This window comes from Sorex araneus, chromosome 1 (genome assembly GCF_027595985.1).
Source record: "Sorex araneus isolate mSorAra2 chromosome 1, mSorAra2.pri, whole genome shotgun sequence".
Lineage (NCBI taxonomy): Eukaryota > Metazoa > Chordata > Mammalia > Eulipotyphla > Soricidae > Sorex > Sorex araneus.
Window position 1 is genome coordinate 186,404,975 of NC_073302.1, and position 17,149 is coordinate 186,422,123.

Consider the following 17,149-nt stretch of genomic DNA (forward strand, 5'->3'; position numbering starts at 1 on the left):
GCATGCCAGGGGATGGACCAGGAGTCCAGCTGGGCTGGGCACGAGCTCCAGTCCTTTGACGTAGTGTGTTTTCTATCTTCCTGATTCCATTGAGAGGCCAGGATTTACAACTTGGCTAAGGATAGTTCCACACCTACATATTTCCACCCCACCCCCACCCGCAGAGTGCCTATTTCCTCCCAACAATTTTTCAAGGAACCTCTCTTCACCCCTATACCAAAAACATAAGCTCTTTCTTGTAAACTCTCCAGCTCTGATGTCTTTGCACATTTCTTATTTCCTTATTGTGTTTCTTTATATTATACATTGGAGAGATATCTCTTTTCTTCCCCATTTTATAGGTAGACATATGTACACATATGAATAGAGCTAAACTCCTGAAATTTCGTAAAACTGTAAATCAATGATTTCCTAATAAGATACTAACAGCTATTTATTTTATTTCAGATATAAATAAAATATTATATGGTCAATTCTATGTTAATAAATTTTTGATTTACTATTAAATAATAGAGCCTACAAATACCAAATTTAGCCATTGAGAAGAGAGTTTAAGATAAAAACAAAGAAAATAGCTTATAAAAGTGTGTTATATCCTTAAAGATGTTATTTTTATGTTAGAAAATATTGCATCATAAATAATGCTGAGGTATTTGCATTAATAAGTAAAGGACAAAAGCTCTATAGATGTAAAAAAATTACCTCAATATACATCGAAAGTGTATTCAAAATAAATCAAACATTAATTTATTATTTAAAAAGTATAAAGCCTATACTTTTTAAATAATAGGTACAGAAATTATTCATCAAGCCAGAAATAAATGGATCATAATCCCATGAGTAAATGCATGGAATAATGGAAAAGCATGGAGAAATTTGTCCTGTCTTTCAAAGTAGTGTGTTTTTTGGGACAAAACTAGTTTTGAGGCTATAAACTGACTGAGCTGTTTCTTATGAATGAAGGTTTGTATTATACCTTCAAATTTGAATGAAAATCTAACTGGATAGAGGATTATTGGTGAAATGATCATTTCATTGTGTTAAATAGATCTGATACTATTCTTTAACTTATTGTGTTTTGTTTTGTTTTGTTTTGTTTTTTAAGGTTTTAGGCTTATATCCTGAAGAGCTCAGGGCTTACTCCTGCCTCTATGCTTAGGTATTACTTTTGGCGGATTATGTGGTTCTGGAGATCAAACCCAGGTGGGCCTTATGCAAGGCAAATGCCCTATCCACTGTATAATTACCCTGCTTTGGTTTTATGGGTTCTCTTTGAATTAATTCCTTTCTTTCAATAGTCTGATACTTTCAATAGTCTATATTTGGCCTTTGTCATCCTGATGACAATGAATTTTGAAGGTTTTCAATTTATGTCTATTTTTGTTGAACCCCTTCTTGCTTCTTAGGAATGGGAGCATATGCCAACTTCAGAAAATTCTCACTATGATTTATTTTCATTTGATAGCTGCTCTCCCTTCTTTCCTTCCTTCCTTCCTTCCTTCCTTCCTTCCTTCCTTCCTTCCTTCCTTCCTTCCTTCCTTCCTTCCTTCCTTCCTTCCTTCCTTCCTTCCTTCCTTCCTCCTACCTGCCTTCTTCCTTTTACTTTTCTCCTCTTCCCCCCTCCCCCCTCCTCCTCCTCTTCCCTCCTCTCTCCTTTTTGTTGTTTATTGGTATATTTTAATCATCTCCTTAATGAATTTCTTTGCATTTGTTCTATAGTTACTGAAAAACAGATTTTAATTTCATATTGAAAGTGTGGATTTTTTAAAATTTCTCCTACCACTTATATGTCTATTTTATGAAAGGGCTAAGCAAACAATTTAAATGATTAATTCTGAGAAGTGATTCTCATTTCCTCAAAAAAGTACTTTCACTTGGTATTTTGCCCGTTCCAGAAGAAAAGCATGTAATCCTCTTCGAATGAGAATCTTTGTCAAGCGACTGAACAAACTAGTATAAAAAGAATATATTCTTTTTTTGGGCAATCAATTTCTGTTGACATGTTTTACTACTACTAGTAATATATTATCAAACAGTTAATTAAAGTTACACAAGCATTTTATACAAAACAAATGCACATATACATTGATCTATTTCTAAACTAGTACATCTATCTACCTATCTATCATCTATCATCTATATACATATCTTTAGATATCTAGAGGGTTATGTTTAGATAGATAGAGGGCTGGATTGATATTACAGTGGGGAGGGGCTTTGCCTTGCACCCGGCAGACCCAAGTTTGACTCCTCCATCCCTCTGGAAGGGCCTGGCAAGCTACCGAGAGTGTCCTGCCCACACGGCAGAGCCTGGCAAGCTACCTGTGGCATATTCAACATGCCCCAGACAGTAATAAGTCTCACAATGGAGATGTTACTGGTGTCCCCTCGAACAAATTAATGAACAACAGGCACAGTGCTACAGTGACAGTGCTACATAGATATATAGATAGATAAATAGAAAGATAAGGATATTATGAAATTAAGCATTTCACAAGTTGAAAGATTGCTTTTGCAATGTGCAGCCTTTAACCAAGAAATTTTCTTCAATTTGTAACTTATAAAAATGCTTTCCTTGAGATCGGGACAATAGTACAGTGTGTAGGGCACTAGCCTTGTTTGTGGCTTACCTGAGCTTGATCCCAGCAATACCCATGTCCCTCCTAGTCCCCCCAGCTGTAGTCTCTGAGCACAGATCTAGGGTAAGCCCTGAGCATCACCAACTGTGGCCTCAAAAATAACCCCCCCAAAGTGCTTTATGTACCACTGATTTTAAAAGATGGCTAATGCCACTACTTAATTTTTTTTCATTAATTTCATCAAAAACACTGTAATTCACAAAGTTACTCATTATACAGTTGTTCCAAGCATGTAGTGTTCCACGACCACCAGCCTGAACCTTCCCTCCACCAATGTCTCCAGTTTCCTTCCCAATCTCAACCTGCCCTCTTAGGCACACACCAAATGTACTTTATATTTTTTATCCCAACAAAACTTTAATAAATGGCAAATAAAATAATCAGAAAATAAATCAGTAAGAGCCAGTTTGTAATTATTGTATGATTGTCCTACATAAATAATGTCAATTACATGATTGACCTACATAAATTAGAAAATTAAAATCATTTAATACAATATTTAAAAAAGCATATTCTCATTTGCATTAGTAAGTTTTAACCTCTGGAATTAAAGTATATTACATTATATCTTATTTTATACTTGGATTTCATTATGATAATAATCATGTCTTGTCTGTCATTAATAAAACTTTTAAAACAATTCTAAATTAAGTTATTTTGGAGTTTAGATGTAATAGGTAAAGGTGACATATGCAAATTTCCCCCTGCATTTTATTATGAACACTGTGTTTACAAAGTTGTTCATGATGATTTGTTATGGGCATTTAATATTCCAACACCAATCCCACCACCATCGCACTTTCCCTCCACCATTTTCTCCAGTTTTCCTCTTATGTCTGCTCCCAAAGCAGGTTCATAATTATTTATGTTATGTTCCTTGTTACCAATAATTTTGCTGATAGAAGGATCAAAAATGTTTTCATAGAAGAAAATTAGTGTAAATTGTTGTATCTCACAATGAAGATATTAATTCCATGTATGAGAGATTATTAAGATATTGTTACAGGTTAAGCCTTCTGTGCTTATGTTTTGTTAATTGAGATTAGTTGCCTTTTATATTACATCCCATCCAGTCAAATGAATGCAACTACATTAACGGAAACATTCCATTATCCTCTTAAGATTGGATTTTCCTGGTATAATACGTAGTTCTAACTTGATTTTTGTATCATTACTTCTTTCTTAATTTTTGCCACAATTCTAATGTTTGAACTCTGGTTATTATGCATCAAATTTATCTCTTTTGCAGAGAGACCTTGGAGAATCAGTCCACCCTGAAAAAAACTTGATACTGTACAACTTAAAAGACTTTCTATTTTCTCTTAAGATTCCAGAGGAGCAACATTTCTTCTTTCCCTGGATTTCTAAGAACATTTAATCTTTGAATAATGGATAATCCTCATGGAAGTTTCTTTCACTGCTGTATTTTGAAGGTCTAGCATCTCAGCATACATTGAAATATATTCTTTTGTTCAAGTTGTAGTAGTTATAAAAGAATAATTTGTTAATGTCTTATCTATTAATATATATTCATTAAATAATATACCAAGCATAAAACATACATATGTTCTTAATCCTTCCTATTTCGAATGTTCTGTTTTGCATAAAATACAAACAAGATGTCTGGTTATAGGTTTCACCCTTTTTACATCAATAAGGGAAAAAAGTGCATTGTATATATAGACTAGATGTCTTAAGTTTTCTAAAACAGTCCTTAGCTGTATTTGAGGACTATTAACATTTTAAAACAGTTACAGACATTTATTTCTTATCATGATTCAGCATTTCCTTTTAGTCATGGGAGCTTTCAGCTTCACTAGTATGAATGATATTATACAAGTTCCTATTACAACTACTTGATGCAACCCCATAAGGCATTTTGCACAGAATAGTTTGTCATTATTAGCTAATGTGATCTATTCTAGCAAACACATTAAAGAAAATTTAATTCCTGTAACTGTGCAACTGAAAAAGATAAAACATTCTATGTGGATTGCTCAAGGCTCTACTATGTCTTCTAAAACTTTTGTGCAACCTAGCAGCCTGGACATTATATATAAAATATATCCTAAAATCTATTTTGGACATTTGTTCAACTTCCAAAAGAAAGGAGAAAAATCACTTTTAAATTTTAATCAATAATTAAAAGTTTCAGACAACTTTCCCTAGCAATAAGTTAGTTAACCAAGAGCTATATCTGTGTACTGACTGGTTTGTTTTTTGTTTTTGATTTTTTTTTGTCCAAATGAATTTTTAGCAAGAGAATAGTATTGCTTATACTACCTCCAAGTATATTATTTGATAACAAATCTCATAAATTAAAAAAAAGATACTTACATAGCAGAATCATCAGGCATACTGGTGTATATAACAACATGAACATATGCTGCTAAAACCAATTTTTTCAACTGAATGAAACTCCCATTTTTTACTCTGTTCTTCACCTTTTATGACTGCAGTGTCATACATTTATTTGCTTATAAATTGTGATCTCAGGAAAGCTTAAATTAACATCAAATAATATGGTAATTAACTTATTATACCATGATATATAGTGTTGCAGAGTGGGAAAAAATCAAAATAATGTGAAATATTCTTAAAACCCCAACACTGTTGGTAATGCATATGCCTTTGACTAATAATCCATTCACAGGGAAGGAATCTGGTATATTGATCCAGCATCAATATTAATAAAACATTTCATAATAATATTCATGTGGAAATTCATGTTCAGTATGATACATACTGAAGCCTATAATAAGATTATCTTAAGTTTTAAAAATCCATGAAGAATAAGAAGTTTCATTTATGCCTTAAATTTTTATTAGACTTCTCTGAAAGCTAATTTATCTTCTTTTGTTTGGTAATAGAAAGATTATTGAGAAGTGGGATACAATGATGGAAAATGCATACTCCTCTTTAAATGTGAGATGACTGTTCTCTGGCCAATAACTGAATGTAGGTCAATAAACTACATGCAATTATTGGGGAAACCGTGCACAAATATTATTATTGAAGGTTTTTGTATTAAAATCTGTACAGAAAAGTAAGTTTAATGTGCCTAAGTGTATTTTTATTTTCCTGTCTTGGTTACATAGTTCTCAGGCTGAACCCTGGCTCTATGCTCAGGGCTCTCTCCTGCTAGGGTACGAGGCCCTTATGTAGCATTGGGGACAGCGCACAGTGGGGAGGCATGCCAAACCAGTGACGGTTCACGATGGTAATCTACGCAGAAAAACTCAAATAAGCTGAGTTTAAAAAATTAAGTCCCTTGCTTATATGTGAGCTCACTTCTTATTTTAGTTTTTTTTTTTTAGTTTTTTACATCTTAAATATAAAAGGTAGCAAATTGTTTGTTTTGAATTATAAAATAAGGCGAATTTGGTCATACTGGTTTAATATCACTGTCATTGTCACTGTCATCCCATTGCTCATCGATTTGCTCGAGCGGGCACCAGGAACGTCTTCATTGTGAGATTTGTTGTTACTGTTTTTGGCATATCGAATGCACTAAGGGTAGCTTGCCAGGCTCTGCCGTGGGGGCGAGATACTCTCGGTAGCTTGCTGGGCTCTTTGAGAGGAGCAGAGGAATCGAACCCAAGTCAGCTGCATGCAAGGTGAACACCCTACCACTGTGCTATACGTTTCCATAATTTTAACTCTGGTGCTTATATTTCAATTACTGTGTCAGCCTTTTAATCTCTATCTTTCTTACTCTAGGATTTGACCAAATTTCTTAAGTATTGCAAAATTGCTATTGCATAAAGGAAGAACAAGGCCAATCATGTGAAAACTCTATGGTTCTACTGCAAAGTATTTACTATCTCTTCCTTTCATGTTTTACTGGGCTGAATTAAAGAACCAAAATACTGTGACCATATTATTGAGGAGAGAACTTTCCATGGAACATGAACTATAAATACTTGATATTTTATACTAAATCAACTTTTTGTCCTCAGTGATTATAAACAAACAAAACAACAACAACAACAACAACAACCAAAAACCCTCAAAGGGATGGAGAAGTAATAATGCAGTGAGTAAGTCTTGCTTAAAGCCAACCTGGTTTCATTCCCCAGAACCCTATATAGTCCCCTGAAGAGGACTTTACAGGAGAGTTTTAAAGGACAGCTGTCCTAATGTAGAGCCTGGAGTAAGCCCTGAGCAGAGGCAGGGGGGAGGAAAGAAGGGAAGAAGGGAGCTCAAGTATTTGGATTTCACAAGAAATAAGTGTGTCATTGCTGTAGCAATAGATTACAGAAATTTAATGGTATAGCCTTTTAGGTGAGCTGGAGTGATAGCACAGCGGTTGGGCTTTCGCCTTTCACTTGGCCAACCCATGTTCGATTCCTCCACCCCTCTCGGAGAGCCCGGCAAGCTACTGAGAGTATGGAGCTTGCACAGCAGAGCTTGGCAAGCTACCCGTGCATATAGGATATACCAAAAACAGTAACAATAAGTCTCTCAATGAGAGACGTTACTGGTGCCCGCTCGAACAAATTGATGAGCAACGGGGTGACAGTGTGACATCCTTTTAGCAAGGCCTGCAGGGAACGGATGTAGCTACTTGGAACATGGACAGAGTAGAATGTCTTTTATTCTGATAAAATCGAATACAGAGGATGGATGTGACCAACTGACAAAAGTTAAATGACAGTGCTGGAAATGAAAGGCAGTGAGACAAAGAGGGAGTTAAGAACATTGAAAATGAATGGATTGGGTTATGAGTAGATTTGGAAGCTGCCAAGAGACACTAATTTTATTGACAGATCTGTGTTCATAATTTAGGAACAGGTTTCAGAATAATATTATTTGTAACCCCAGTTCAGTGAAATAGTAATTGATACACTATGAGAAAAATAGTTGTACTGTGAAATGACTCTTAAATTCTGCACCTAAGCAATTTCACTTAACAATTATACCATAGGGACTGGAGAGATTATACAGGGGGTATGGCACTTTTCTTACATATAGCTACTCCTGGTTCAAATCTCAAGAATCACATATGGTCCCTTGAGTGCCACAAGGAGTCACTCCCGAGAACAGAATGGCATGCCCCAACTTATCTATATATTGACCTATATATTTGCATAGAACATTACAGAAATTCCAATAATAAATCTTTAATTCAACATCCCTGTAGGATAACATGGGGTTTGTCCTTTTAACCTTGCCACAGGGAAATTAGTTTACCTTAAAGCAATGTCCTTTCTGTACGGATACAGGAAGACAGTTAATGTTATGCTTTGTAACTTGGGAGCTGATTTACTCCAACAATATTTACTCCCAGGCATCTGCTTTCTCAACTCTGTTGCCCTTAGTTCCTAGCACCCCAAAAGCAGGGCCCTGACGAGGGATGGAATGGACCCAGGGCAAACTGTGAGCTACCCTGGCATCAAAATGGGCCAGGCCAAAGTGCCATAATACTCAACTATAGGTTGAGAGCATGGTCATAGACAAATGCTGTCATGATCCAAAAGTAACGACGAGACTAGGACCTTGCTGGGGTTAGGAAGACTAACCTGGACTGAGGACTGTGGTCTAGAATATATAGTGAGATGTCCTCAGGGAGAACCAAACTTTAAGTCTGATATATCTCTTACTGTGCTCATACAGAATGATATTGCTAGAAATATTAGAAGAAAATTTACTATAATTATTTAAGCAGGGACAGAGAGTATCTTGCTTGCATGCCTGGCTGTCTTCCCCCGGACCCCTCAGAGGGGATGGGCTCCAGCTTCCCTTCCCACCTCGAGCAGAGCTCCCAGTGGCCAAAGACCACCGGAACCTAGCTACAGTCATGCTCAAGGCCCCTCTCCACACGTTTCGACAGGCCTCATGCATGAAGGTATGGGCAGAGGAACCCAGGTGTGTGTAATTCCATCAACAGCCAACATCCAGAGAGAGACTTAAAAGCAAGCTCTCAGAAGTGCATGGCCAGTATCCTGTAGCCTACTTCTCCCTCTGGGAGAAACTGGCAAGCTTCTGAGAGTTTCCTGCCCACATGGGACAGCCTTGCAAGCTTCCCATGGTGTATTCATATGCTAAATCCAGTAACAAGCTAGATCTCATTCCCTGACCCTGAAAGAGCCCCAGTGTGACATCTTGGGAGGGCCAAGTCCAGATAGACTTCTAAGATCTCAGGAAAAGGACGAAATGAGAGGTTACTGAGCCCCCTTGAGAAATTGAAGATTAACGGGATTTCATGATCTGATAGTGATTTAAGCAGATTACTAGCTCACACCCTGACACACCCTTGTTTGAACCTCACCCTTGAGCAGGTCTCCTTAGATGAGATTTCCTTAGATGAGATTTTGTTAATCTTCTCAAGAAATGGTCTTACCCTTCTTTGTTGATTTGTTAATGTTCAACCCACCTTTGTGTCACCACCCTATGTAATTTGCTATATAAACTAAGACTGGGGGGCACTGACTAGGAGACAGAAGACAGAAGAGACGGAGAAGGAGGCACATGAGAGGACACGGGAGAAGAACAGAGAAGACACAGAAGCAGAGACAGAGAGAGGTCGGAAAAGACCAGAGGAGAGACTACAGAGACAGAGACAGAGAGACAGACAGAAGAGAGCACAGCGGCACACACAGAAGCAAAGCACAAGGAGGAGCTAACCCAATCCAGTCCATACACAGGATCCAGTCCATACACAGCAGTTTGGTCTATACACAGGGGCCATACACAGCGGCTCAGTCCATACACAGTGGCTCGAGAGCACCAAATGCAAGTGGCATGTGCCGCCCATGGACAACAGAACGATTTGCGTTTCCCCCTCCCACATGTGCCACCCTTGTGATTTTTTTTACACAGCCCCACTTTGATATATTTTAAATTGGAACCAATATTATTTAGCTGTCCGTGTAAACAATTAAACAGTTTAGAAGTTCTCATTTAGGGCTGAGAAGAAATTAGGATAAGTGTTATATAATTAAGAATGCTTTGCTAAATATGGAGACATAGATGAATTATTAATTTCAAGGGTTAAAGATGAGTACTAAATATGTGCTGTTTATAAGCTAAACCCTTTATTAATTTATAAGTCACTTCAAGATATTACAAAGTTATACAGTTCTCATTACGTGCTATTATTTTAAGATTAGAAAATTTGTGAAATTGCATTTAATCAATATTAACCTTATTACATGTCCAGGAGCAAGTTATTGGAATAAGCTTCTAATATCTGCCTATATTCTTGTCAGCTATGTCTATATCTATGAAGAAATCAATGGTGTAGTCCTGATATTGCTTTAATAATGTCTGAATATAGGCATATATTAGCTCTATAATTATGAAACACAGATAAATTGGGGAATTTTTAATGAATAGTTTTCTTCTTTTAATTTCTCTATTGTTGCTATTGATTTTTTTCTCATATAAATCTGAAAGTAAGGGGCTAAATAAATTTTTCAAATCACACAGTTTTAGGGATCTAAACAAATAACTTATGCATTTTTATTTTAAAGAATTACAAATCACAAAATCCCTATTAATCATCGATTTCTCGAGTGGGCTCAGTAACCTCTCCATTCTCTGTCTCTGTAGTCTCTCCTCCGGTCTTTTCCGACCTCTCCCTGTCTCTGCTTCTGTGTCTTCTCTGTTTTCCCGTGTCCTCTCGTGTGTCTCCTTCTCTATCTCTTCTGTCCTCTTCTGTCTCCTCGTCAGTGCCCCCCAGTCTTAGTTTATATAGCAAATTACATAGGGTGGTGACACAAAGGTGGGTTGAACATTAACAAATCAACAAAGAAGGGTAAGACCATTTCTTGAGAAGATTAACAAAATCTCATCTAAGGAGACCTGCTCAAGGGTGAGGTTCAAACAAGGGTGTGTCAGGGTGTGAGCTAGTAATCTGCTTAAATCACTATCAGATCATGAAATCCCGTTAATCTTCAATTTCTCAAGGGGGCTCAGTAACCTCTCATTTCGTCCTTTCCCTGAGATCTTAGAAGTCTATCTGGACTTGGCCCTCCCAAGATGTCACACTGGGGCTCTTTCAGGGTCAGGGGAGTGAGATCTAGCTTGTTACTGGATTTAGCATATGAATACACCATGGGAAGCTTGCAAGGCTGTCCCATGTGGGCAGGAAACTCTCAGAAGCTTGCCAGTTTCTCCCAGAGGGAGAAGTAGGCTACATCATATTTATATGATACAAGATATTGCACGGCCGCAATATTCTTTAAAATGTTTTAAAGAATATTGCCCTCAAATGTATGTGCTTTTTCTATATTCTTAGATAGTTTAAGTGGTTCATTTTTTCTTAAATAAATATTTCAACTATTTAAATATGGAGGGTAAACTATTTTCAAATCTATACTATTTCATAAAAAGTAAATCCATATTAATGAAAATATCTATTATTCCTGTCACATACATAATATGTACATATAAAATATTTTATAAACTATAAATATATTTGTTTAAAATGGGATTATGTACCACAGAGATTTATTATTGTCTTATTAATAATAATAATATATTTATCATATTTATGAGAAAATATTAATTAGCTTATCTTGCTATAACTACATTCATTTATATCTTAACTCCAAACTTATTTTCTATAGATTCTACACAATTCATTGAATTTTTATCAGTTTCTAGTTTACATTATTAGCTGATGTTCTTTTGCATTAATCCTTTATCAAATTGCATTCTTAATTCCTTTGCTCATGAAATAGCTTTTGTATTATATTACATAATTTTGTACACTTTCCTCACTTTCCTGGTATAAATAACTCTGATCCTAGCAACATAAACAAATTTATGATAGAAAGACTTGTTATATTGAAACAGCTTCATGATCACCATCTTCCTCTCTGTTATTTTCACTGTTAGCCCTGTGAAGCTTATTTATTTTATTTCTTTTAATATTTTCGATAAAATAAAGCCTCTCTGTTCATCTGAAAAGTTTACCTAGGAACCAAAGGTAATGTTTTTATTTCATATGCTTCCCTTTCATTTAGCACTCCTATGAAATCAAATATTTATTCATTTGAACCTAACCTAGATAAATAATTGTCCAAATGAAACAGCTGAAGACATATTTGGTAGAAATACCATATTAATTTGATTATCTTGTTATAGCTACATGAATTTATATTTTAACGGCAAACTTATTTTCTACAGATTCTACACAATTCATTTTGTGTAGAAATTTGCACATGCCCTTATAGCATAAGATGTATCACTGTTGTCCCATTGTTCATCGATTTACTCGAGCAGGCACCTGCAACGTCTCCATTGTGAGACTTATTGTTACTGTTTTGGCATAACAGATATGCCATGGGTACCTTGTCAGGCACTGCCATGTGAGCGGGATACTCTGGTAGCTTGCCAGGCTCTCTAAGAGGGATGTGTGTAAGGCAAATGCCCTACCCACCGTGCTATTGCTCCAGTCCACTACAACAAGTATAATATAAAATCTGTATCGTACTGGAATATGATAGAAAATGTGATTTTTCTTTTTTGCACTCAAAAGGAAAGCCCAATTGTGATGACATTAATTATATACATAATAGAAAAATGATAATATTCTTTCATTATTTCTTATCTCTAAAATATGATGTTTACATTGAAACTCAGCATGAATTAGTTTAAAATAAAATCATATTTCTGATATAATAAAATAATATTAAAAGACATAATATGAGAATATGAGAGCATCATGCTAAGTCAAATGAGTCAGAAAGACGGTCACAGACATAGAATGACTGCACTCATTTGTGAAATATAAAATATTGAGACTATTATTTGATAGTGAACCCAGCCATGACCATGTTCAGGGGTCCACTCTCCACACGTTCAGATGAGCCTCATGCATGTGGGAGCCAGAGGAGGAACCCAGGTGTGTGGGACCCAGGGCTGAGATCTCCAACGCTGCTCAGATTAGGACTGGACCTCTTCCACCCAGATCCCCCATTTTCCAATAGCTAGACAGTCACATCCAGAGACTGCCCCCAGTGCCCTGTAATCCCATAAATGGCCAACATCCAGAGACTATAAGACCAAGCTCCCAGACATCTAATAACCTAGTTCCCCCTCTTGGAGAACCTGACAAGCTACCAAGAGTCTATTGCTGCATGGGAGAGCCTGTCAAGCTCCCCATGTCGTATTCATATCCCAAATACAGTAACAGATATATAGATACCTCTTGGAGAGCCTGACAAGCTACTGAGAGTATCCTGCCCACAAGGCAGAGCCTGGCAAGCTACTGGTGGCGTATTCAATATGCCAAAGACAGTAACGATAGGTCTCATTCCCCTGATCCTGAAAGAGCCTCCAATCATTGGGAAAGATTAGTATGGAGAGGCTGCTAAAATCTTAGGGCTGAGAGGAATAGAGATGTTATTGGTGCCCACTTGAGTAAATCGACAGACAATGGGATGACAGTGATACAGTGATGAGACTACACTCAAAGACAGTAGAGACAAAGGCAGAAAGATTGCTCCATCGTTGGAAGCTGTCTCCTGAGCTTGGGGAGAAGGCAGCTGGGATAGAGAAGGGATCACTAAGTCAGTGATGGCTGGAGGGATCGCTCAGGATGGGAGATGCTTGCTGAAAGTAGATAAAGGACCAAACATGATGACCTCTCAGTATCTGTATTGCAGACCACAATGCCTCAATTATAGAGAGAGCAAGAAGGAAATTGTCTGTCACAGAGGCAGGGGGTTCATTAGGGTGGGGGTGGTGTGAGGGGTACTGGGGACATTGGTGGTGGAAAATGTACGTTGGTGGAGGGATGGCTGTCCAATCATTTTATGACTGAAAATCAGTCATGAAAGCTTTATAACTGTATCTCACGGTATTTCAATAAAAATAAATAAATATAAAAAAAGATACCAGTAGTTTCAAAGCATATAACAGTGCCCAGAGTATAGGAATACATTTAGGACGAACATGTAGTAAATGATAATCACTGCCATTATTATTATTATTATTATTATATATGATATACATATATACACATATATATAGTTAAAATGATGTCATTCTCACGAAGTATAGGCCCTAACTCCAATGACTTATATGCTTTTTAAAGGAAGGGGTATGCAAATATATACAGAGGAATAAAAAGAGGATATACACAAAGTAAATTGTCACCTGAAGATGTAAAGACTAGAAGGCTGGAGCTAAAAGCCAAGGCTTCCCCACAGCCAAATGGAACCTAGAAAGAGATAACAGGAAAGAAGAAAAATAATCTCATCCATCCTGAGAGAAATTTGACTGTATTATATGATAGATTCAACATTGTTTTCAAAGGAGTCCTTCTAAAAGTTATGGAAAGGCAAAACATAAAGGGGGAGTCTCCTCTCCATAGAAGACTTGCAGATGGCCAGAAACCCTATGAAATGATAAACAAAAGCTCATTATCACTTATTCATGGAAATGCAAAACAAAAAGAACCATGAGATAACACCTCACACCTGTGAAAAAAAGTCCCTATCAAAAAGCCTGAAACAGTACTGTTTGGATGTGGAATAAAAAGAAAACTTCAGAGAGAATCGGTGTGAATGTGAATTGGACAAACTTCAATAAAAATTTACTAGGAAGATTTCTCAAAATGTTAAGAACAAATCTGCAGTGACTTATCTCTAGTTAAACAAAGAACTTTTGTAACTGGAAAAAGTTTGTGTACATCTCAATTCTGTAGAGCACAATTTTCAACAGCCATGATATAGAATCAACCCATCAGTCCAGCAATAGGACTGCAGATAAAGAAGATGTGGTCATGTATGTACAACCTAATGCTCTTGAGAAGGATGAAATGTTCAATTTTTGCAACAGCTGGCATGGAACTGGGAAGAATGTGCTATAAGTAAAATAAGTCAGGAGAAAGACAAATACTGGATTCTCTCACTCATACGTGGGATACAAATACAGAAAACAAGGGGACATAGAAAGGCAAAGGAAGCTTGGTCTTTGACCTAAGAACAGAGATTAAAAAAGTGGGAGAGAAGAGATTTGAGAGGGTGGAGGTGTCTAGTGGAGGGAAATTGGCATTTGGTTGAGGGCTATAGTATGAGAACATATATTTTGAAATACTCTGAAACTATATCCCTAAAATACACCATTCAGTCATCTGAGTCAATGTCTGTATTTAATAAAAACAGGGCAATTCTGGAAAGCAAATAATCACTTGAATTATTATTTTTATCCAATTTGTGATTCCTTCCCTTTACAAATCTGTGAACTCTCCCCATCTATGAATTCTTTAAAATATTTTTTTTTCCAAGCAAGATTGAGTTTTCATAAAGACAGAGCAAGCTGCTTTCTCTGATTTACCTTCTCCCAACAGCAGCAATGATGAGTGAAAATGATTCAGGAGTTCGGGTATAGTAAACATTCCAAAATATGAGTGCACAACTTCCAAACAAATATCAAATGCAAACATTTCAGTGTTTTATGTGCATGTTAAAAAGAAAACCAGCAGATTGTAGATTGGTAAAACTTATTCAAATGAGAATTAATGTAGCAGAGAGTACATGTAGTACACAGGGAAAGACATTTTGAAATAAGCCAAATTACAAAAATAATTAAAATTTTATAGGCCAATAAAATCAGGGCAGTTTAGGTTATATTTTCTGTGCAACAAAGTGTTTTCATATATATATTTGCATATAACTGAAAATTTTACAAATTAGCACAGAGTGTCACAGAATAATACTAAATAACTTTATCAAATGATCAACTTTGCCTAGACAAAGACACTTAAGGATGAGTTGTTAAACCAATCATTACTCTATTTTTCATGTGTTTTATACTTCCTTATACAAAATGTGTTACACTTCTATGCTTTGGATGTATTTTTTTTTTTAATTTAGAAGAGATTCTTCTACATGCCTCTTACTAGGATACAATTATATAATGTTACCCAAATGAAATGACCTAGAATTTCAAATGCTTAATTTTGTGCATGTGTTTGTTTTTGAGTGTAATTGATAGCAAGTCAGTGCAGACAGTGGATTATAAATCCATGGCACTACAGTGATCTCCACAGATAGAAGAAGGATCTTAAATATCTGAGACTGGCAGGTTTGCAAAGATGTTCCTAGGAAAGCAGTAGTGACTCTAGTTATTACCTTTTTAAAATAGTATCCCCAATTCGCCTTGATTCTTCATTTTCAAGCAGAAGATGTTGGAATGGGCAACCAAAGGTAACTTGGAGCATATGGAGGACCTGCCAACTACTTCTGCATTACTTCCCAATGACATACTGATAAAGTGGAGACATACACACACAGCTTCTAATGTATCCCAAGCCCTCCATTAATCTCACTGTAGCAACACAAACTCTGACTCATCCCCCTGTATAATCACAAAATAAATAAGTGAGCAGTGGTGGCATGATCTCTCTCTCTCCTGCCACGCACATTCTGTGGCCATGAGCCTCTCCCGACCCTGATCTGCAGCTAAGGCCAACAGATGCACGAAGGAGCAAACAGGGCTGCTAAACTGTTTGGTGATCAGTTGCAGTTCATTCCTTTCTCCCCACACGCCTGTTCAAACCTCACTAAGTGCCCCATTCCAGTCTCCTGTTCCCCTGCTAGTGTCTCCACACTTCTTGCAGCTTTGGTCTAGCCCCAGCTTTCAAGCACTGGGAATAGCAGGTACACCTAAGTGGAGTAGCACAATCAACATATGAAAGCCCTTCCCTCTTGGGGAAAGCACTTTTGAGATAAGATAAAGATCTCCTGTAGCCAGGAGAAACTCTCCAGGGGAATATCCCACCTCACCTAGGGGTGTGTTTCTCCTTTCCTTCCTCCAACAACCATTTAAACACTCATCTTAATTCTACTTCTTAATAATGTTAGTCATTTTGTATGGACACTGGAAGAGATACATTAAACTTTTGGGAGGCTCTCCTGGGGACATCTAGCTGTAGATCCCAGACTACAGTGCTCAGGCCACATTAATCTTTCCTAACCTAGTTGTTACTCTTTGTATCATGAGAGAATTTGTTCATGACCATGCTCTTGACTTATAGTTAAGTATTATGGTGCTTGGCTGGGCCCGTTTCCATGCGAGGGTAGCTCACAACTTGCCCTGGGTTCGTCCAGTCCTTCATTGACACCCTGATTTTGGGGTGCTAGGAACTAAGGGCAACTGAGGCTTAAATCAGAGAAAATAGATGCCCAGGAGTGAATATTATTCAGAGTCAATTAACTCCCAAGGTACAAAAGTATAGCATTAACTGTCTTTCTGCGTTTATACAAAATGGGCACTGCTTTAAAGTAAACTATGAGAAAGTACATAAGGGAAGGAGTAAAGCAGCATCACCAATTGGGGAAGAGAGCACAGAGAAGTTATAGATAAACACAGAGGAATGGTAGTACCTCAGGAGCACTGTGAATGGGTGCAATCCAACAGTCCCAAGCTTCCTGCGGCTAGGGAGAAAGGACAAACCAGTGTTATTCTACATTCCTACATGCCACCCTGCACACCTCCCCCCTTGAAAAAAGAAAAAAAACTAAGACAGAACAAAACAAAAACAACAATAAAAC